This window comes from Dama dama, chromosome X, assembly GCF_033118175.1.
Source record: "Dama dama isolate Ldn47 chromosome X, ASM3311817v1, whole genome shotgun sequence".
NCBI classification, from domain to species: domain Eukaryota; kingdom Metazoa; phylum Chordata; class Mammalia; order Artiodactyla; family Cervidae; genus Dama; species Dama dama.
In genome coordinates this window covers 80,866,235-80,890,053 of record NC_083714.1, presented here as the reverse complement: position 1 = coordinate 80,890,053, position 23,819 = coordinate 80,866,235, and the positions used below count along the sequence as shown (strand labels likewise).

The 23,819-nt window shown below is 34.8% G+C and overlaps 1 pseudogene; it reads right to left on the bottom strand.

Moving 5' to 3' along the window:
* Window positions 1–22,311: 22,311 nt before the first annotated feature.
* Window positions 22,312–22,626, bottom strand: LOC133052733 (HIG1 domain family member 1C-like; annotated as a pseudogene).
* Window positions 22,627–23,819: the final 1,193 nt, after the last annotated feature.

Below are 23,819 nucleotides of genomic sequence, written 5' to 3'. Positions count from 1 at the left end.
TAGAGTTTTGCCAAGAGAACACACTTGTCATAGCAAACACCCTTTTCCAACAACACAAGAGAAGACTATACACATGTACATCACCAGATGGTCAACACCAAAATCGGATTGATGATATTCTTTGCAGCCAAAGATGGAGAAGCTCTATACAGTCAGCAAAAACAAGACCAGGAGCTGACTGTTGCTCAGATCATAAACTCCTTATTGCCAAATTCAGGCTTAAATTGAAGAAAGTAGGGAAAATCACTAGACCATTCAGGTATGACCTAAATCAAATCCCTTATGACTATACAGTAGAAGTGAGAAATAGATTTAAGGGACTAGATCTGATAGACAAAGTGCCTGATGAACTATGGATGTAGGTTCGTGACATTGTACAGGAGACAGGGATCAAGAACTTCCCCATGGAAAAGAAATGCAAAAAGGCAAAATGGTAGTCTGAGGAGGCCTTAAAAATAGCTGTGAAAAGAAGAGAAGCAAAAAGCAAAAGAGAAAAGAAAAGATATTCCCATTTGAATGCAGAGTTCCAAAGAATAGCCAGGAGAGATAAGAAAGCCTTCCTCAGCGATCAATGCAAAGAAATAGAGGAAAACGACAGAATGGGAAAGACTAGAGATCTCTTCAAGAAAGTTAGAGATACCAAGGGAACATTTCATGCAAAAATGGGCTCAATAAAGGACAGAAATGGTATGGGCCTAACAGAAGCAGAAGATATTAAGAAGAGGTGGCAAGGATACACAGAAAAACTGTAGAAAAAGATCTTCACAACCCAGATAATCACAATGGTGTAATCACTCACCTAGAGCCAGACGTCCTGGAATGTGAAGTCAAGTGGGCCTTAGAAAGCATCACTACGAACAAAGCTAATGGATGTGATGGAATTCCAGTTGAGCCATTTAAAATCCTGAAAGATGATGATGTGAAAGTGCTGCACTCAATATGCCAGCAAATTTGGAAAACTCAGCAGTGGCCACAGGACTGGAAATGTTCAGTTTTCATTCCAATCCCAAAGAAAGTCAATCCCAAGAATGCTCAAACTACCACACAGTTGCACTCATTTCACACGCTAATAAAGTAATGCTCAAAATTCTCCAAGCCAGGCTTCAGTAATACATGAACCGAGAACTTCCAGATGTTCAAGCTGGTTTTAGACAAGGCAGAGGAACCAGACATCAAATTGCCAACATCCACTGGATCATCGAAAAAGCAAGAGAGTTCCAGAAACACATCTATTTTTGCTTTATTGAGTACGCCAAAGCCTTTGACTGTGTGGATCACAATAAACTGTGGAAAATTCTTAAAGAGTTGGAAATACCAGACCACCTGATCTGCCTCTTAAGAAACCTGTATGCAGGTCAGGAAGCAACAGTTAAAACTGGACATGGAACAACAGACTGGTTCTAAATAGGAAAAGGAGTACGTCAAGGTTGTATATTGTCATCCTGCTTATTTAACTTATATTAATACCTTTACCAGGGATCAAATCCACATTCCCTGCACTGGAAGGAGGATTCTTAATGATTGGGCCAGCATGGAAATCTCCCACATTCTTTTCAATTGTGAAGAGTGAAGCTTCTCTAGGATACATCACATGCTGAGCCACAAATAAATATCAACAAATTTAAGAAGACAGAATTTCTATAAAGACATTTTCTGACTAGATCATTAACAAATAAAATAAAAAATAAAAAACTAGAAAGCAACTACAGAGAAAAAAATGGAAAAAAAACCCCACAAATACTCGGAAACAACAACAAAAAATACACAGTAGAAATATGCTACTGAAAAAGGAATAGTTTAATGAAAAAATAAAATATGAAATCAGAAGATACTTAAAGACAAACAAGAAAAATTCCAAATCTTCAGGACAGTGCAAATTTTTTTTCAAAGAGAGAAGATTATTGCAATATAATCTAAATCAAGAAATCAGAAAAATCCCAAACTACATAACCTCCCAGCTGAAGAAACTGGGAAAAAATGTTCAAAGTGAGGGTAAGGAAGAAAATAATAAAAAAAATCAGTGAGAAATTGAGTAAAATAGAAATTAAAAACTAAAAGAACAAATTAATACCCCAAAGAGCTATTTTTTAAAGAAAAGATAAACAAAATTGATAAACCTTTAAACAGGGTCATCACAAGAAAAGAGGGAAAACTGCTATGCCATTCAGGTATAACCTGAATCAAATCACTTATGATTATAACAGTTAAAGTGAAAAAATAATTCTAGGGATTAGATCTAATAGACAGAGTGCTTGAAGAAATATGGATGAAGTTTTGTAACATTGTACTGGAGGCAGTGATCAAAATCATCCCCAAGAAAAAGAAATGCAAAAAGTCAAAATGGTTGTCTAAGGAGGGCTTACAAATAGCTGGGAAAAGAAGAGAAGCAAAAGACAGAGGAGAAAAGGAAAGATATACCCAATTGAACACAGAGTTCTAAAGAATAGCAAGAAGAGATAAAGAAAGTCTTCCTAAATGATCAATGCAAAGAAATAGAGAAAAATAATATAATGGGAAAAACAAGAGATATTTTCAAGAAAATTAGAGATACCAAGGGAATATATATTTTAGGGATGACATATTAGGAATATATGAACTAAAATGGACTGGAATTGGAGAATTTAATTCAGATGACCATTATATCTACTACAGTGGGTGAGAATAACTTAGAAGAGATGGAGTAGCCCTCAGAGTCAACAGGGGTTCAAAATGTAGTACTTGGGTGCAATCTCAAAAATGACAGAATGATTTCTGTTCCTTTTGAAGGCAAATGATTCAATATCACAGTAATCCACATCTATGTCCCACTATTAATGCTGAAGAAGTTGAACTTGAAAGGTTCTATGATGACCTGAAAGACCCTCTAGAACTAACATCCAAAAATATGTCATTTTCATCATAGGGGACTGGAATGCAAAAGTAAGAAGTCAAGAGGTACCTGGAGTAACAGGCCAATTTGGCCTTGGAGTACAAAATGAAGCAGGGCAAAGGCTAACAGAGTTTGTCAAGCAAACACACTGATCATAGCAAACGCCATCTTCCAACAACACAAGAGACAACTCTATACATGGCCGTCACCAGATGGCCAATACTGAAAACAGATGAATTATACTCTTTGTAGCCGGAGATGGAGAAGCTCTATACAGTCAGCAAAACCAAGACCAGGAGCTGAATGCAGCTCAGATCATGAACTCCTTATTGCCAAATTCAGACTTAAATGGAAGAAAGTAGGAAAAACCACTAGCCCATTCAGTTATGACCTAAATAAAATGCTTTATGATTATAGAGTGGAAGTACAAGTGGATTCAAGGGATGAGATCTAATAGAGTGCCTATTGTACAGGAGGCAGTGATCAATACCATCTGCGAGAAAAATAAATGCAAAAAGGCAAAATGGTTGTCTGAGAAGGCCTTACAAATAGCTGAGAAAAGAAGAGAAGGTAAAGTCAAGGGAGACAAAGAAAGATATACTGATCTGAATGGGGAGTTCCAAAGAATGGGAAGGAGAGACAAGAAAGACTTCCTCAGTGATCAGTGCAAAGAAATAAAGGAAAACAATAGAATAGAAAATACTGGAGATCTCTTCAAGAAAAGTAGAGATGCCAAGGGAATATTTCCTACAAAAATGGGCATGATAAAGGACAGAAAGTGTATGGACAGAAGCAGAAGAGATTAAGAAGAAGTGGAAAGAATACAAAGAAGAACTAAGCAAAAAACATCTTAATTACTCAGATAACTACCATGGTGTGAACACTCACCTAGAGCCATAAATCCTGGAGTCCAAAGTCAAGTGGGCCTTAGGAAGCATCACTACAAACAAAGCTAGTGGAGGTGATGGAATTCCAGCTGAGCTATTTCAAGTTCTAAAATATGATGCTGTTAAAGTGCTGCACTCAATATGACAGCAAATTTGGGAAACTGAGCAGTGGCCACAGGACTGATAAAGGTCAATTTTCATTCCAATCCCAAAGAAAGGCAATGCCAAAGAACGTTCAAACTACTGCACAATTGCACTCATTTCACAGGCTATCAAAGCAATGCTCAAAATTCTCCAAGCTAGGCTACAACAGCATGTGAACCAGGAATTCCCAGATGTTCACATTCGATTTAGAAAAGGCAGAGGAATCAGAGACTAAATTGCCAACAACCTTTGGATCATAGGAAAAGCAAGGGAATTCCAGAAAATAACATCTACTTCTGCTTCACTGACTATGCTAAAGCCTTTGACTGTGTGGATCACAACAAATTGTGCAAAAATCTTAAGGAGATGGGAATACCAGACCACCTTAAATGTGTCCTGAGAAACCTGTATATAGGTAAAATAGCAGCAGTTATAACTAGACATGGAACAATGGACTTGTTCCAAATTGGGAAAGGAGTACCACAAGACTCTATATTGTCACACTGCTTATTTAACTTATATGCAGAGTACATCACATGAAATGCCAGGCTGGATGAAGCACAACCTGGAATCAAGATTGCCAGGAGAAATACCAATAACCTCAGATATCCAGATTACAGCACCCTTATGGTAGAAAGTGAAGAGGAATTAAACAGTCTCCTGTTGAAGGTGAAATAAGAGAGTGAAAAAGCTGGCTTAAAACTCAACATTCAAAAAAATAAGATCATGGCATTGGGTCCCATCACTTCATGGCGAATAGATGGGGAAAAATGGAAACATTGACAGAGTTCCTTCCTGGGGCTCCAAAATCACTGCAGATGGTGACTACAGCCAGGAAATTAAAATACCCTTGCCTCTTGGAAGAAAAGCTATGACAAACCTAGACAGCATGTTAAAAAGCATAGATATCCATCTCATTAGAACGGATTCAAATAAATTCTTTTTAATGGCTGAGTAATATTCTGCATTGGGAAGACCCAGAAGGATGGGATGGGGAACACATGTAAATCCATGGCTGATTCATGTCAATGTATTGCAAAAACCACTACAATATTGTAAAGTAATTAGCCTCCAACTAATAAAAATAACTGGGGGGGGGGGGAACCTGTATTACCACATAGCCTAAATTAGGAGAAAAATTTTCAATGTTTTTAGGGAAAATAAAGGTAAAATTGATTGCCTGGGCAATTAGTGAGTTATCTGTCAATGAGGTTCATCTAGCAAAAATACTGAACATTCATTTGTTTAAAATGTCGTAGAAGGGATTCAAGTTTTGGAGGAAGGAAATGAAGGATCTTGTCTTAGTCTAATTACAGATGTTGTAAAAGAAATTCTGTTTACTAGGTGGCTTAGACAATTTAATTCTCATCATTTAAGAAGATATAGGTCCAAAATTAAGACTCCAGCATATTAAGTGTCTAACAAAGAGACACATTTTTTGTTCATTCATGGTTCATCCTTACTATATCCACACAGGGTAAAAGGTGCAAGGGAACTCTGGATCTTATAAAGATACTATCACATTCATGAGGGCTCTACTCTCATTACCCAAATATTAATACTATCCAAACGCGCCACCATCATTTATTTTAACAAATGAGTTTTTGGAGGAAACAGTCTATAACAGGTCTTAAAGTTCTCCTTCTTACTCTGGGTCTATGTGCAAGTTGCCTTAGGCATTCAGACACTGGAACCTTAGTGTGATTCTGGGAGAAATTATGAAGGTAAACCATCTTATTTTTCAATATTCCTTTCCTTTACTGGGATCTTTTACTGTTACTTGTGGCTGCCCAATAAACTCCACCATTTCCCTATCCACCACTAGTAGTTAAGGTCGTTCCTGGCAGAATGAATACTTTGTTCCTTCCCCAAAGTGGATCTAAATGGAAGAAATGACAATCTAGAATCTCAGTAAGCCCAACAGAATACATATCAATTAAAGCACAGATAGCAGAAGTTATATGTCTATATCACTGTGTACATGCAAACATATTTCCTGAAGCCCTTTGTGAGGAGCTTTGAGATACTGTAGTTTTGAATCATGGTAAATGTATTTTCTAATGATCATCATAAAGCAAAATTTGATCTATAAAGATAAGGGTATTCCTAACAGCAATAAGATTTTTGTTCAGACATCCCTAGAAACCTGGGATTCTTGTACAAGTGTGGCAGAGAATTATATCCAACAAAAGCATGTATGTATAGGACCCTGTCATTCTGGTGTTTCTGCCTTGGCATAGGTCAGAATCTCATCATAATGTAAAGCACACACATTTTTAAGTAAGGATCTGAAAAACAAAGGCCTTTCAGAAAGACTTTAAATTCAGTAACATTATACAGAAATCTCCATGCTCTGGAATCTAGTACCTATCTGTGCTTCATAACAAACACTTACTGGATTTCCTTCTCACAAACCTCTATATTCCGTCTACTTTTGTGTGAATATTTTGCTTCTCAAAGGTATAAAATTTGAAGTGTTTTTTATAACTAGACCTATAATGTTGATAGCCACAAGTTTTGTCAAAACCATCCTCTGTCCCCTTAGCAAGTGAAATGTGATTAAATAGTGAGATACAGACTAAAATCATAAATGCCTACTCTCACATATTGTCACTCTGTCAGTTTAACCAAAAGACAAAGGCATCAACCATCACACATTTTCCCCTATTGGCCCAATAAAAATATGTTGGATCATGTTCCTCATTTTGTCTGCAAATGTCACTGACAGAAGCCCCATGGATATTTGTACATGAGCACAGCAAAGTGATGAACTACACAGCTTTTTAATGATACATTGGTACTATCATTGAAGTAATTCTGCTACTAAATCAGTTCTTTACTTTCTACTAATTTCCATTTCACACTGCAGAAACTAAGCCACATAAATGTTGCATCTACTTTCAAGAACACCTTTTCTGTTGTAGATCTTGTGGTGAGGCTGAAGACATAGAGATGAATAAAGATATGATCTCTGCCCTAAACATTTTGAGAGACTGGTGAAGGAGACAGCTTTGTAAACAAATGTAAACATGTAGTAGTAATGTGGAAAATATTATAACAAGTCCATGTCCCATGTGTTATGGAACTCCAGAAGAGGAAACATTTTTTTAACCTAGTTGAAAACTCTTAAAAGAAATGAGGGAAGATGCATTATAACAAAAAGCACAAGATATACAAAGGTATGTCAGAGAGAAATGAATGGTGATATTCAGAAAATTGTAAATCATTTGGGGTAGCTGAAATCAGGGCCAGTTTCCTGTGTAGCTGCACATGGCCCCCCACTCAGAAGGGACCCATATTTTATTTAATAATCTGTCATCATCTTTTTGAAAGTGTTAATAAAATTTGACAAAAAGTTTCACACTGGCCCCAGAAATTAGGTAGACCTGGCTATAGTGAAGTGTGACTATGGGGAGAATGTTGAAAAAGGAGATAAAAAATATGGTACGCAAGTGTCCATTCATGATTACTGGATGTTCTGCAAAAATGTTTGAACTTTATCCTACATATAATAAAGAATCACTAAAGAATTTTAAACAGGACAGTGGCATAAGATTTTAATATTGCTCAAATGATTTTCTAAGAATTGTATATAGAGAGAATCGGAGGATGGGATGAGGTGGAAGCTGTTAGAAGAATACTAAAAAATATTGAAGTTGAGAGGTAGTTGAAAGTTAAAATAAGACAATGGGAGTGCAAATGGACAAAAAGCTATTCAATAAAACTCACAGTGTTTGGAACAAAATATCAGAAATGCCATATTTAATTGTTCTTATGCAGGTCTAACCTCTCAGTCATTAAAAGAAAATGTAATTACTATCAGCACAGTTGAGGCCATTCCTATGAGTATCAAATTCAATATGTCCAATAAGTGCTCTGCTCTGTACATGGCACACAATTTTGTCTTGTACAACTTTCCTTAAAACCAAGCTTTTCAGTAGCAAGAACAGGTTCATTCTCAACAATCTTTTTAACCTATGCTTAAAATTGAAAATAATTTACTTTCAGTTCCTTATAAAATCAAAACCTATATTTTTATACTAAATGCCATTTATTCAACATGAATTTTCCCCTCTTATAATCAAATTGTACTAAATAAAATTTACTTTTTAAATTTCATATATGATTTATTTTTAATCTATTAAATTAAAAATCATATGCTTAATTATTATTGCTTAACTTTTCCCCTCAGTTCCAGTAGTTGCATATATGCAAGTGACATTGTCTGTTCTTTTAGTTGTGAATATAACTTTTTCAGTGTCATAGATACTTTGACTGACTGAAGCTGATCTTGAAGATTAGTTGTAAAATGTCCAGTGAGGATGATAAGATGCATTTTTTTTTTATTGTAGAATACAAAATCCTTTTTCCACAGTTTATTTCCTCATTTGAAAGAATCCTCATGAAAAATTAAATACTAAATATTCTTCTATGATCATCTAATTGGGAAAAATATAGATTAATTCAAATTTTGTTATGCTATGCTAGAAACATTGTCACATTGTAATAAGGATATGATAGCCTTTTTCCGTGATTGTAATCCAAAAAACATAATAAAGATTCAGAAGTTTCAGGATTTCATGAATGTAATTTCCTCCATCATCTAATGGATTAGTGAGAGTTGCTACATTTGTTGCTTCTAAGTTGTGAATTTGATATTAATAAATTTTCCTTTTTCATTGTTTTGAGCACTAATTAATTTTCTTATAGAAAACAAAGAAAAAGATTCAAGGATTTCATATGATCTTTTCAAATTTTGGACCTGGTGAGAATAATTCCCTTATTGTAATTAGGAATTAACTTGACACTAAATAATGAATGTATAATATCCTGCCCTATTAATGAATTCTGTGGGGATCATGCTCAACAGAAATCTGCTCACTTTCATTGATCCTTTTATCAAAAATGCAAACATCCAATATGCCTATATTTCTTTTTATATTTTTTCTTTTCTATATTCTCTTTTCATATTATCTATTTTTATTATCTGAATATTTCCTCATCTTAATAATTTAAGGGGTTAAAAAATAGTTGTATTTGAAAGGTACAGAATTTGAATATATTTTCAAGAAAAATGTAATTTTAGTAAAATGCAAAAACAAAATTTAAAGTATTTTATTTGTTTCTAAAACATTCAAAAATAATGTATTGACCTTAAAAGAGAAAGTACATGAGCAGCTTCAGCTGCATGCAACAAACTCTGGTAAATTCTCTGTTTGTCTTTATTCTGTTGCAAGTATTTTCTGATTTTCCTTTTTATGGTTTCTTAGATATACCCATAATTCAAAAGTGGACATTTAATTTCCAAATACATGGAGTTTTTAAAGTATCTTTGATATTAGTTTCTCATTTGGATATTACTTTCTCATTTAAATGCTTTATTCTCTTCAATAATCCTCTGTGTTTTTTCAGACTTCTAACTTTATTGAGGCTTTCAATAGCTAAGTCAAATATCTCTCTTGGTAAATGTCTCACAATCCACTTGAAAATACATGGGTAATTTTCAAATATCTTTAAGTACTGGTTTCTAAGATAATTCAATATTAATAAGAGAACAGATTCTGTATGATTCCAATACCTTTAAACCATGAAATTTTTGCACTTTATTTTATGTCCCTAGATATGTTCGAGTGTCTCCTAGTTTATAGTCTATGGGGATTTGAATAGAATTTGCATTTTACTTTTGTGTGAAAATTGTTTAAATCTTAATTATGTTAAATTAGTTCATAGTGCTTTTCAGGTATACTATAACCTTCTATTTCTCTATCCATGCTATTCATTTTTGATAGTTTGACATTGAAACTCGAACTAAAAATCTTAATGTATCTACTTAAAAAATAATTGTAATATATAGTGGAACTGTATGTAACTTTGTTCTATATTTTCCAAGTCTCCTGCAAATGTGCTATCTTACTTTCATAATAAAAAAAAAAAAGAAAGAGGAGTGAAGACAGAAAATACATATTACAGCTAATGAAATCAAAGTTTTAATTTCAAACTTATGCAAATAAGCCTGAAATACTTTTAATTTATTTAAACCATAATTTAATCTTTTTTTCATTTATTTTTATTAGTTGGAAGCTAATTACTTTACAATATTGTAGTGGTTTTTGTCATACATTGACATGAATTAGCCATGGATTTGCAAGTTACAAGTTACAAATTAAATTTACAATTTAATCTTTTAAAATTATTTTACAAAGTGCAGCTATTAGTATCTCTAGCACTTTAACATTAATATAGTTGCCAAAATAAAGAATCAGTATCAAGTTTAATCCATATAACATCTGGAGCTACATATATAGGTATATAAGAGTAATATGATTTGTTCAACAATTTAAAAATGTTCCTCAGCTGATATACATCATGCTGTGGAGGTTCATCTAGAATCATGAATTAGAACATGAAGAGAAACAAGAAAAATGCATGTTTAACAGCACTCAAAAATGATATTTTGTTATGCAAGACTCTATAGCATTTATAACATCTGAGAAAAAAATGTTATGATAATTATTTACCTTTTAAATACATATCTCTGTTACCTAAATCTTCCTCACACTAAAGTTGCACTCATCTCCAACATTGGTACAATCCACAAACTTCATAACATTTATTTTCAATTAATTTTTATTGGAGTATAGTTTTACAAGTTGTATTAGTTTCTACTGTACAGCAAAATGAATCAGTCATATATATGTGAATCCCCTACCTTTTGGACCATCTTCCCATTCAGTTCACCACAGTGCATTAAGTAGAGTTCCCTGTGCTATATAGTATGTTCTCATTAGTTATCTACTTTGTGTATAATATATATATGTCAATCCCAATCTCCCAATTCCTCCCACCCTGATTCCCCCTTGGTATCCATATATTTTCTATATCTATGTCTCTTTCTACTTTGCAAATATCATCTATACTTTTTATTTTAGATTAAGCATGTATGCATTAATATATGATATTTGTTTTTCTGACTTTATGTTGTAATCTCTAAGTCCATTCATGTCTCTGCAAATGACCAAATTTGATTCATTTTTATGGCCAAGTAATATTCCATTGTATATAAGTACCACAACTTCTTTTTCCATTCATCTGTTGATAGACATTTAAGTTGCTTCCATGCCCTGACTATTATAAACTGTGCTGCTATGAATATTGGGGTGTATGTATCTTTTCAACTACAGTTTGAATAATTGAAACCATAATTATACTCAGGGTATATGCGCAATAGTCCAACTGTTGGGTTATATTGTAGTTTTATTCCTAGTTTTTTTTAAGAAATCTATATATGGTTCTCTACTGTGGCTGTATCAATTTACACTATCAATTTACACCCCCATCAACAGTGCAAAATGGTTTCCTTTACTCCACACCCTTTCCAGCATTTAATATTTGTAGATATTTTTGATGATGGCCATTCTGACCAGTGTGAAGTGACACCTCATTGTATTTTTGAATTGCATTTTTCTAATAATTATTGATACTGAATATGTTTTCATATGTTTGTTGGTCATCTTAATGTCTTCTTAGGAGAAATGTCTATTTAGATCTGTCCATTTTTTTAAATTAAATTTATTTTTTTTCCATTTATTTTTATTAGTTGGAGGCTAATTACTTTACACTATTGTAGTGGTTTTTGCCATACATTGACATGAATCAGCCGTGGATTTACATGTATTCCCCATCCCGATCCCCCCTCCCACCTCCGTCTCCACCCCATCCCTCTGGGTCTTCCCAGTGCACCAGCCCCGAGCACTTGTTTCATGCATCCAACCTGGGCTGATGATCTGTTTCACCCTTGATAATATGTTGGGAGCCGCCGGGATGAGAAAGGAACCTGCAAGGCAGCTCTTCCCCTCGAGGTTGTCCCAGGGGCCTGGTATGTCCCTTTCTTCCTTCTGTCTTACTGTTGTTGGGCTTTCTATTAATTTTTGGAAATTATAATATATAGTAATAAGGCCTCGCTGGAAAAGTCCAAGTCTTTTTGGAAATGCTTAAGATTGCTCTGGCTCAGGACACGACCATAAACATAAAAGAAAAGGCCACAGGTATAGTTTGGCTGCTTGCTTAAAAGATTATAATGTTCTAGAATAGAAAAGAGTAGAGGTGTTTAGATTTAGAAGTAGATATACTGCTTTAGTTTACTTTCTCCTTGGTTGAAAGGGTTTTCACTATTGCTATTTCCTTGCTGCTACTTGTTCATTGTTTCCCTTTCTTTAAACAACATGAGATATTATGGGTATTTTTGTAAAGTTAGAAAATGGGGTATATAAGATTTTAATAGAAGATTTATATTAACCAGCTTTACTGCCATTATTTTACTATTAATAAAGGTATTTTGTTGCTTTAGAGGTGTTTATGCTGTTTAATAGTTAATCGTTGTAAATTGAGATTTTGTGGTTTCAGGTAAAGAAAAATATCAGGTTTTTCTCATTGCACTATTTTCAGAAATGTCAAACATGTTACTGTAACCCTTCCCATGTATTGTTTTATTGTTCAAAGAATTTACACTATTCCTGAGATTTATGAAACATTGTTTTAGTTAGAGTGAGAATGTTAGGCCATTGAGGCAAGAAGATTATGTACGGGATATTTAAGTATAAACCCTGTAATCGGAAACGTTCTAGATGAATGCTTAGGGGAAAAACATGGGGAAAAAATATTGACGGAAGCATAAACCAATATCTGATGTAATATATGGTGACTTAAGGGGGAGGTAACATTCATTCTATAAAAACTGAGCTATCCTAAAAAATAAAGAAGCTACCTCTTCTATGCAACGTCTGTGTGTGTGTGTCTGTCTGTCTGTCTTCTCTCGCTGACGCCATTCATCCTGAGGGTTCCCCTGGATCCTGCAGGGGCTGGACCCTGGCAATAATATACATGTTTCTTTTCTTTTTTTTTAAATTGAATTGCAAGAGCTGCTTGTATATTTTGGAAATTAACCATTTGTCAGTTGCTTCATTTGAAATTATTTTGCCCAGTTCTTATTGACTTGCTTACTGCTTCTTTTGCTTTGCAAAACTTTTCAGCTTATTTAGGTTCCATTTGCTTATTCTTGTTTTTATTTTCATTACTTTAGGAGGCTTGTCAAAAAATATTTTGATGTGATTTATGTCAAAGAGTGTCCTACTTATGTTTTCATCTAAGGGTTTTATTGTGTCTGGTCTTACATTCAGGTCTTTAATCCACTTTCAGTTTATTTTTGTGTATGGTGTCAGGGAGTATTCTCATTTCATTCTTTTTACATGTAGTTTTACCGTTTTCCCAGGACCACTTATTGAAGAGGCTGTCTTTTCTTCGTTGTATATTCTTGCCTCCTTTTTCTTAGATTAGGTGACCATAGTTGCGTGCGTTTATCTCTGTGCTTTCTATCCGGTACCATTGATCTATACTTATGTTTCATGCCAGTATACAAACCTCCATGAGATTTAAATGCAATAATCATTTAGTTCAAGAACATAAGGTAAAGCATATGGGAAAAAAGTATCCCTGGGGACCAAATAGTACTACCTGTAAATGCAGATGTTTGGAGTTACTGGTCATAATATGCCAGGGCTGAGCATTGATCTTAAGTGACAGGTCCATGTAGTCCTAAACAATTTTTTGTGTGTTTTGAATATGCAAGATACTCCAAACCATAGATCTCAATGTCTATGTATAATATAGATTAATAAGTTGGGAAAAGATAAAAATTACAAGATAAAAACTACAAGATACCCTTTTGAATCAGACATGAAAAGTGACAGACATGTTTAGAATGATTTTCAGGTATATAGTTTAGGTCCCTGGATAAATTTTGGCACCATAAATGAAGATGTGGAATATAGGAGGTGGTACAGGTTTTGAGTAAACATGGTGATTTCAATACTGGACATGTTAAAGAAGAGATGATCCCCTGGTATCAAGGTGGAAATAGCCAATATGCAGTTGGAAGTACATATGATGTTCATAAGATCCAGACTTAGGTTAAAAAAAAGAAATATGTGTATATATATATATATATATCATAACTACTCAGGATCAGAAACTATGATGAATACCACATTAGCCAATAAATGTGGGTAGTGTTTTCTCAAACTATGCTACATTACTTTCAATATTAAATTGGAAGAATAACAGCAACATTTTAACATATAAAATTGTGGCAATATACAATAGGAATCTGTATGTTGCAGTGAAAATAGCATAAACTTAAAACAATCTAACTAGATATGAATTTACACCCTTCCAATTCTTAGCTCAAGATACTGGACAATTCAATTAGCATCTCTGAACCTCAGATTCTTCATCTGAAAAATGTAGTTAATATGTATTTATATCAATTTAGATTCGTTTTACTTGAAAATAACATAAAACACTAATTTAAACAGGTTAAACAATATGAGATATATTATTAACATAAGAAAATATCCAAGGATAGTCTGGTTTTATGGAGAAGGAAATGGCAACCCACTCCAGTATTCTTGCCTGGAGAATCCCAGGGACAGAAGAGCCTGGTGGGCTGCCTCTATCGAGTCACACAGAGTAGGACACGGCTGAAGCGAGTTAGCAGCAGCAGCAGCAGTCTGGTTTTAGCATGTTCATTCAGTGTCTCAGTGACACCATTAAAGAGCAAGGTTCTTGTCAAAATTTTAGCCTGCCATTTCAATTGTTAATGTTTAGGTCTCTTCATGGGAGCAAGATAGCTGCAACACTTTCAGGAATATGCTGTCTAGGTTTGTCAATGCTTTTCTTTCAAGGATCAAGTGTCTTTTAATTTCATGGCTGCAGTCACCGTCCACAGTGATTTCAGAGCCCAAGAAAATAAAGCCTGTCGCTGTTTCCAACATTTCCCCATCTATTTCCCATGAGGTGATGGGACCAGATGCCATGATCTTAGTTTTCTGAATGTTTAGCTTTAAGCCAACTTTTTCACTCTCTTCTTTTACTTTCATCAAGAGGCTTTTTAGTTCCTTTTCACTTTCTGTCATAAGGGTGGTGTCATCTGCATATCTGAGGTTATTGATATTTCTCATGGCAATTTTGATTCCAGCTTGTGCTTCATCCAGCCTGGCATTTCGCATGATATACTCTGCATACAAGTTAAAAAAGCAGGGTTACAATATACAGCCTTGACATACTCCTTTCCCAATTTGGAACAAGTCTGTTGTTCCATGTCAGATTCTAACTGTTGCTTCTTGACCTGAATACACGTTTCTCTGCAGGAAGGTAAGGTGGTCTGGTATCCCCATCACGTTAAGAATGTTCCATAACTTGTGATCTACACAGACAAAGGCTTTAGCATAGTCAATGAAGCATAAATAGATGTTTTTCTGGAATTCTCTAGCTTTTTCTATGATCTAAAGGAAGTTGACAATTTGATCTCTGATTCTCCTGTCTTTTCTAAATCCAGCTAGTATGTCTGGAAGTTCTAGGTTCACATACTGTTGAGGTCTAGCTTGAAGGACTTTGAACATTATTTTGCTAGCGTGTGAAATGAGTGCAATTGTGCAGTAGTTTGAATATCCTTTGGCATTGCTCATCTTTGGGATTGGAATGAAAACTGACCTTTTCCAGTCCTGTGGCCACGGCTAAGTTTTCCAAATTTGCTGGCGTATTGAGTGCAACACTTTCATAGCATCATCTTTTACAATTTGAAATAGCTCAGCTGGAATTCCATCACTTCCACTAGCTTTGTTCATAGTGATGCTTCCTAATGCCCACTTGACTTCACATTCCAAGATGTCTTGCTCTAGGTTAGTGATCACACTATCATGGTTATCTGGGTCATGAAGATCTTTTTTATATAGTTCTTCTATGTATTCTTGCCATCTCTTCTTAATATTTTCTGCTTCTTTTAGGTCCATACTGTTTCTGTCCTTTATTGTGCTTATCTTTGCATGAAATGTTCTCTTGGTATCTCTGATTTTCTTGAATAGATCTCTAGTCTTTCCCATTATATTGTTTTCCTCTATTTATTTGCAATGGTTACTTAAAAAGACTTTCTTATCTCTCCGTGTTATTCTCTGGAACTCCATTCAGCAATCAGGTAAAGGTCTGAAAGTATTCAGAAGAACAAGAACAACAGTGACTATTCCTTGCATATCTTCAGGGAATGTTTGTCCTGCTGCTGCTGTTGCTGCTGCATTGCTTCAATCGTGTCTGACTCTGTGTGACCCCAGAGACGGCAGCCCACCTGGCTCCCCCGTCCCTGGGATTCTCCAGGCAAGAACACTGGAGTGGGTTGCCTTTTCCTTCTCCAATGCATGAAAGTGAAAAGTGAAAGTGAAATCGCTCAGTCGTGTCTGACTCTTCACGACCCCATGGACTGCAGCCTACCAGGATCCTCCGGCCATGGGATTTTCCAGGCAAGAGTATTGAACTGGGTTGCCATTGCTTTCTCTGGGAATGTTTGTCCTAGATGCTTCCAAACAGACTTCCTCTCAGATCTCTGGTCAGAATTCTGTCCTATGCTTTTAACTAAACCAGTTACTGGACAGGAAACTGATGTCATTAATTTTGCATAGGTGTTCATCCCTGGATTGATAAAGGCTTTTACGTCCATTAAATGTAAAACATCAAGAAGAAAAGTGATACCTAAAGAAAAATTAGGGTTCTATTAGAGAGGAAGAATGGGAAGGCTGGATTTGTATATGAAATTATCAATACCTACTATAGTGTCTCAGAACTTTTTTTAAAGCATTAAATAAGGAAACATATTGTTAAATAATTTATGATATAAAAATAACAAACTTATGTTAAGACCTATAATCGCAGAATTAAAGTTCATGAAAACATTAGCTAAAGATTCTTTAGCATTATCATCTAGAATGGCTATGGAAAGACCAGGTACAAAGTGGGTATATATAATGGGAAGAGTATTACACAATTGATACCATTAAGCTTCACTTTTGCTCTTTAGTTATGTACCATCTCTGTGTGCCTTAATGGAAAACAACATCCAAAATGTGAAATGCAAATTCAACAAAGTCTGAGACTAATCAGGTTCATTGGATTGTGTGTCTTAAGCAAATCAGTATTCATGTGTCGCTAAAGTGTGTGCAGTAAGACCAAATATCACTGATGTATCCTCATTTTCCCTTCATTTACTTCTTTTTATAGCAATCCATGCACAAAATCAATACATGCAATTGGTCAGGGGAAAAAAACAAAAAACATTTACTTGTTTTTTGCAATGGAACAAGAAAGACATTGAACTAAGATTTAATGATATCAGGTTTTACGAGTATGCTGTGATGGCACATTAAGGTCATAATGAGTACAACTGTTTTCTCATAGCTGAAGTTGCAAGGAAAATCTTCCAAGAAGCTCTCTCCTGGATATTCTTTTTGTTGTTGTTGTTGTTGTTAATTTTAATTGGAGGCTAATTACAATATTGTAGTGGGTTTTGCCATACATTCATATATGAGTCAGCCATGGGAATACATTTGTCCCCCATCCTGAACCCCTCCCACCTCCCTCCCAATCCCATCCCTCAGGGTCATCCCAGTGCACCAGCCCTGAGCACCCTGCCTCATGAATCGAACCTGGACTGGCGTTCTGTTTCACAGATGATAATATACATGTTTCAATGCTATTCTCTAAAATCATCACACCCTCACCTTCTCCCACAGAGTCCAAAAGTCTGTTGTTTACATCTATGTCTCTTTTGCTGTCTCACATTATAGGGTCATTGTTACCATCTTTCTAAATTCTGTATATATGTGTTAATATACTGTATTGGTATTTTTTCTTTCTGACTTACTTCGCTTTGTATAATAGGCTCCAGTTTCATCCACCTCAATAGAACTGATTAAAAGACAATCTTTTTAATAGCTGAGTAATATTCCATTGGGTATATGTACCACTACTTTCTTATCTATTCGTCCATCAATGGACATCTAGGTTGCTTCCATGTCCTGGCAATTATAAATAGTGCTTCAATGAACATTGGGGTACACGTTTCTCTTTCAATTCTGGTTTCCTCAGTGTGTATGCCCAGCAGTGGGATTGCGGGGTCATATGGCAGTTCTATTTCCAGTTTTCTAAGGAATCTCCACACTGTTCTCCATAGTGACTGTACTAGTTTGCATTCCCACCAACAGTATAAGAGGGTTCCTTTTTCTCCAAACCCTCTCTAGCGTATATTGTTTGCAGACTTTTTGAGAGCAGCCATTCTGACCGGCGTGAGATGGTACCTCACTGTGGTTTTGATTTGCATGTCTCTGATAATGAGTGATGATGAGCATCTTTTCATGGGTTTGTTAGCCATCTGTATGTCTTCTTTGGAGAAATGTCTGTTTCGTTACTTGGCCCATTTTTTGATGGGGTCTCTTATTTTTCTGGTATTGAGCTGCAGGAATTGCTTGCATATTTTTGAGATTAATTGTTTGTCAGTTGCCTCATTTGCTATTATTTTCTCCCATTCTGAAGGCTGTCTTTTCACCTTGTTTATAGTTTCCCTCATTGTGTAAAAACTTTTAAGTTTAATTAGGTCCCATTTGTTTATTTTTGCTTTTACTTTCATTACTCTGGGAGGTGGGTCATAGAAGATCCTGCTATGATTTACATCAGAGAGTGCTTTGCCTATGTTTTCCTCTAGGAGTTTTATAGTTTCTGGTCTTATGTTTAGATCTTTAATCCATTTTGAGTTTATTTTTGTGTATGGTGTTAGAAGGTGTTCTAGTTTCATTTATTTACAATTGGTTGACCAGTTTTCCCAGCATCACTTGTTAAAGAGTTATTCTTTATATGCTTTTTTTCTGACTCCTTAAATTAGGCAAGCACCAAAGAAGTAAGGAAAAAGGCAGATCATACACAGATTTTCTGAATTTCCTGCCTTGATTGTTTTAACTAAGTACAAAATCAAGAATCTTCTGACTTCAACCTAAAATTCGTCTAATTCAGTTTTTGCGTTAACTGCCTATAAGATCCTTGTAGAAGTTTAAGGGTTTGGATTAGAAGTTTAAGTTCTATTTCAAAATGATTTTTTTTGCACTGTGGCTAACTTCTACACTCAGTGGATACAACCTCTCTTATATGACAGCCAAGAAGTTCTGATATGACCACAGAAGTAAAATATGTCAAATCATCTGCTCAGCAAGAAGTCACAAATACTAGAACTCAAAGTTCTTTATAGTTGAGTGAAGTTATAGCAATAAACCAATTTAACATGTTGGTAAGCAAAACAAAACAACAAAATTCTTCTAAAATCACTATCCATATGCCTGCACTGAAACAACTGTCATATCAAATAGATTGAGTGGGATGACTTCTACAAAGTACCTTGGGAAAACCTCAATAAGTGTAATTTTCTGAAATGGAGCTCACTTTGATATTTACCCACAGTCTGGAAAAGTGAGAAATGTATAGTACTTCTGGTGACTTCACTTTGCTAAAATGGCCATTATTGTTTTTAACCTCATCACACTGTGATAGTGGAATTAATTTTTAAGTGTGGTATCGTTAAAGATTAATAGGTAACAGGTATGAGTCCCATTGATATCTTATTTATTTATTTTTGTCTGTGCTGGGTCTTTGTTTCTGCACAGGTTTTTCTCTAGTTGTGATGAGCAGAGACTACTCTCTAGTCACAGTACACAGGCTTCTCATTGTGGTTTCTCTTGTTTCAGATCATGAGCCCACAGGCTTCATTAATTGTGAAATGTGGGTCAGTAGTTTCAGCTCCTGGGCGCTAGAGCACAGGCTCAATAGTTGTGGCACACCGGGTTACTTTCTCCACGACATTCAGGATCTTCTCAGATCAGGGACTGAATCCGTGTCTCTTGCATTGGCAAGTCGATTCTTTACCACTGAGGCAGCAGGGAAGCCCCCTATTGATAACATAAGAATTTAATGATATAGCACATTAGTCTATCTAGAGTTAGCATGGTGGTAGTGGTTTACTCACTAAATCATTTCTGACTCATGCAACTCATGGACTGTAGCCTACTAGGCTTCTCTGTCCATGAAATTTCCCAGGCAAGAATACTGGAGTAGGTAACCATTTCCTTCTTCAGGGGATCTTACCAACCCAGGGATCAAACCCAGGTCTCCTTCATTGCAACTGGTTTCTTTACCAACTGAGCCACCTACTATGTAGTAAATGTTTGGTACTTTTTTTTATATATATATAAGATCATTTAAATTGGGAAAGGTTTATTTTATCCCATTATTAATAGTTATTTTAATTACTGACTGAACAGAAATTTAGAGGCTTATTAATCTAAGATATAAAGAAGGAGTTACAAAATGAAAGTCAAGGCAATTCTGTTCACTTTCCAGCAACAGCAAAGGCATCTTTAGAGTAAATGACCCTTTTGCAGAGCTGATCCAGACTAAGTCTTCCTCAGAAGGCAAAGTTCTTCCTTTTTGCTCATCTGGGATATTCTGGGGAACTTCTCACTTAGCCGGTATTAAAATTGAACCTACCTAGAAAATTTCAGAAACCGAAGGTTCCTCTGCTAGAATAGGAAGTAGACAGTAGACACAGAGGAATAAGACTTAATGACTTTACTTTTTTCTATCTGGGGAAACAAAGATTTAATATGTTGTTTTTCTTTCCTCCATTTAATGTTTGTTATAAACTCCAGGAGACAAGAAGGTACTCTTAATTATTTGAGCTTGGAGGACTTTGAGGGGATATGTGTCCTTTCTATTCAAGTGAAAATAGAAGAGAAAGTTCACCTGTGACCTTACAGGCAGTACAAAATTGACCTCAATAACAATCCACAAACCAGGAAGGTATAACTTAAAACCACTAAGGTGACAAATAACTTCCAGCATATCTGTTTTAACTTGCTGATCTGCCTGTACTTTTCTTTTTATATACATGCACAGAATATGTCACAATTAAAATTAATATTTTTACACAGCTTGTAAGAATAATTAAATATATTCTTTGTGGGAAGACATTTTTCTCTCTCATTCCTTTCACTTTTTGTGAAATATCTGTGTGTGATCCTTCTAAAAATTAGATCTAGCTAGTTAGTTCACAAACATAAGATGAAAGTCCTCTGTGCCATATTATATATGTTCAGTTGTAATGCTTTTATTTGTAAAGCATGCCACATAGTAATTGATTGACTTATGATGATTTGGGAGTAGGAAATAATGAAACTGGTCCAGCAAAGTAATTTGGGAACACGGAAGTTATGGCAATAGGAACAAGTCAGAGTAGTATTGAAATTAACCCAGGGGTCCATGGCTGCTAGTCTATCATTGCTCTTCAGTAGTAATTCTTTTGTTCAGAAAAAACAATCTTGCAATCATTAATTACGTTTAAAGAATAATTTACTAGTCATTGTTTTACAGATGCAGAATAATCCCTATTCCTTAATGTTATCCACACAATTCTTTACCATCTAGAATTGCTTCATGGCCAAGCTCAAGTCACACTTTGTCCAGAAATCTTTCCCTGATTACTTCAACCCACATTGCCCTCTCTTCATTGAACATCCATAACACTGATCACCTAAGCCTCATGTTTGATTTTTTATATAATATCATGCCTGTGAAATTGGTTTAGACTGATCCATCAACAGTTCAGTACCTATTAATGCATAATTATCTGTCTTTACACATGGTGTAATTGCATTAAAGATAGGGTTCATATTGCATGTTTCTTTGTGTCTCACAGCACATAGCCCAGGACTATGCCTGCAGTGTTCACTTAGTAAATGTGTGTTAAATGCATGTGGAATAAATGCTATGTTGTTAGATACAAAGTTTGTTTAATTGTTTTGCTTTTTTAGAATCTGACATTTTAACTGATAACAAAGATCTTATTTTGTGATAACTTTCTAATTTCTTTTCAGGAATAATATGGGTTTAGAATCCATTTTTTTAAAACTACCAGAAACTATGTATTATCTACTTATTCACAAATTTTCTAAGATGATACTAAGTAAGAAATATTGACACTGGTAACTTGAAATGTAAGTTACTGTATATCAACTGAAATTTACTCTAAATGAGATGTATGTGACAATGTACAATGTAGTCAGTATCAACAATGAAAAGAAAATAGCTGTTTATAAATCCTTTGTCATCTCTTCATTTTCTCCTGGAAATTTAGGAAAATACTATAATGGCTTATACAAATCAAAGACTTGCTTATCATTGGCACTTACAGTTTGTGCTCAATTATGACTAACAATCTAGTCTCTCCTACATATTGCTCTAAGTAGAATTTTTGTATTAGAATGGAGACAATCTATCCAAATTTTCCTATGAGTGTATAACACACACTACTTACAAAGTAGTATACAGTTTCTGTACTGCATTTTTTTTTTTTTTGAGTTGACTATTTATGATTGTTGATTTGGAAGTCAACATCTTGAACAATTGAAGGCTATGAGAATTCTGGCTTCAGCAGTATAATTTGCTACATATTGAAAATTCATTCTTCATTAGTACTTTTCAGAAAGCTTCTTATTTTTCTTGTGTGCAGCTTCGTTTTTTGGACCCATTGAAGAACTGAGGTCTAATGTAATCCTTGTACATACAGTAGAGAACACCTAGAGTCACAGCTCCTACAACAAATCCTTGGGCAGCAACTCTCACGTGAATAAGATGAATGGACATTTTCTGATCTCGTCTGTATTTTAACTTGTAAAGACCATAGCACACCACAGTCATAAAGCCTTCTATCCCTACAAGGACAAAGGCGGAGTCTCTAGATTTCCTGATCAGTCAGGATAACTGGCCTTCGTCCTCATCTGCTGACCACTGGTTATCTGAAGACATTTTTCTCTCTAATAACATGTACCAGGTGCTACACTAGTCAATGGAAATAATCTTCCTTGTCTGCACAGGATGAATGAGGAACACGAGCAACTATAATCACAATCAACATGATCTGGAAGTATCATTTGTTATCCCTGCAACCCTCTATTTTTAACCCTCAAAATCCTGTACCACATCCTTGTAGACTAAACTATTATATAATGACACATTTTAGATATTTTAATAAGTATACTGTTTTGGAAAAGCTTTAATGTGATATAACTTAGAGAACTCAGTGCTATGGCCAATAGTGCTGGGATGAATTTCCACAAAATAAGGACTGGAAATTCACCATGAAGGTAAAGTGCAAACTGTCATGGCATGCTTCCTTCACTGTATTTGGAACTAGCTAATTTAGAGGAAACTGCCAGAAAATGGTGGAAAGCAACTGTGGGTGTTACATGTAAAATAGGTGATAAAGTTATTTTTTCCTTATTTTTTTTTATTCCAAAAATGGAAATATACTCCTGGTTTTTATATTCTCATCTGTTTTAAGATCCTAGGGTAAGAGTGAAGTAGAACCTTGTAAGTCAAGACTCTCTATACTCTCAACTGTACACAGCCTATTAAGGTTTCCTAAACTTTGACTTTAATTTCTCTAGCTTATAACTTATTGCTCAAACATAGTTACACTATTGTTTAATGGAAAATATACATGGAGAAAAAAGATATTCAACCACTTCACTCACTTTAATTTTGTTTATTAATTATAAAAAGTCTTAATTTAAACTAAGAAGTATATATTGTGAAAATATTGATCAGGATAGTGTTTTTGGACTAAAGAGAAGACTACTTCACACAAATAAACAGTTAGGTTAAATATATGAGATAATTTCTGAAAATAATTAATTTAAAGATAATTAATACCTAGTCAAGAAAGTATGTATCACTCCATTCTCACTGTATATAGTATGGCCATCATCTTGCTATCAGGCTGGGCCAATAAAATATATGGTTATAATTCCCTGAAATTATAAAATTCTAATAAGTAGTTTTGAGACGCAGAGGAAAAGAGAAATGTGTAGCAAAATTATCTAAAATATTGCTTAAAATCTCTAGATCTTTTACCCTAGTAGACATCATGCAATTTTTAGGTGAAATAATTGCAAGTTATTTACTATTTTAAAATATAAATAAACCAGCCAAAATGTTTT